The following is a 913-nucleotide window of genomic DNA, read 5'->3' as shown; positions in this document are numbered from 1 at the left end:
GGTAAATCTCTAATAATAAATCCCCAGCAAAATTCGCAACACAAAATTCCCAAATAATTTTTCAGGTGATAAAATTCATTACATAAATTTCCACCAAAATATCCCTAAGTAATTCCGTAGGATAAATTACCTGGGGATTTTTCTATGGATTTAAAAATATATATATATTTGTTTATATACCTGCGGATTTACCTAGAGATAAAATACCCGCCGATACATTTCCCCAGGTAATGTCGCAAGTAATAATTTCGCAGGTAAATCCCCAAGAATAAATCCCCAGCAAAATTCGCAGCACAAAATCCCCAAATAATTTTCCAGGTAATAAAATTCATTACCTAAATTTCCACCAAAATATCTCTAAGTAAATTCGTAGGATAAATTACTTGGAGATTTTTCTACGGATTTAAAAAATATATATATTTGTTCATATACCTGCGGATTTACCTAGAGATAATATACCCGCCGATACATTTCCCCAGGTAATGTTGCAAGTAATAATATCGTAGGTAAATCCCCAAGAATAAATCCCCAGCAAAATTCGCAGCACAAAATCCCCAAATAATTTCCCAGGTAATAAAATTCATTACCTAAATTTCCACCAAAATATCTCTAAGTAAATTCGTAGGATAAATTACCTGGGGATTTTTCTACGGATTTAAAAAATATATATATTTGTTCATATACCTGCGGATTTACCTAGAGATAAAATACCCGCCAATACATTTTCCCAGGTAATGTCACAAGTAATAATTTCGCAGGTAAATCTACAAGAATAAATCCCTAGCAAAATTCGCAGCACAAAATCCCCAAATAATTTTTCAGGTAATAAAATTCATTACATAAATTTCAACCAAAATATCTCTAAGTAAATTCGTAGGATAAATTACTTGAGGATTTTTCTACGGATTTAAAA

The sequence above is a fragment of the Capsicum annuum genome, chromosome 11 (assembly GCF_002878395.1).
Source record: "Capsicum annuum cultivar UCD-10X-F1 chromosome 11, UCD10Xv1.1, whole genome shotgun sequence".
In the NCBI taxonomy this organism is placed as follows: domain Eukaryota; kingdom Viridiplantae; phylum Streptophyta; class Magnoliopsida; order Solanales; family Solanaceae; genus Capsicum; species Capsicum annuum.
The sequence above is the reverse complement of the archived record's forward strand: the minus strand, read 5'-3'. Positions refer to the sequence as shown.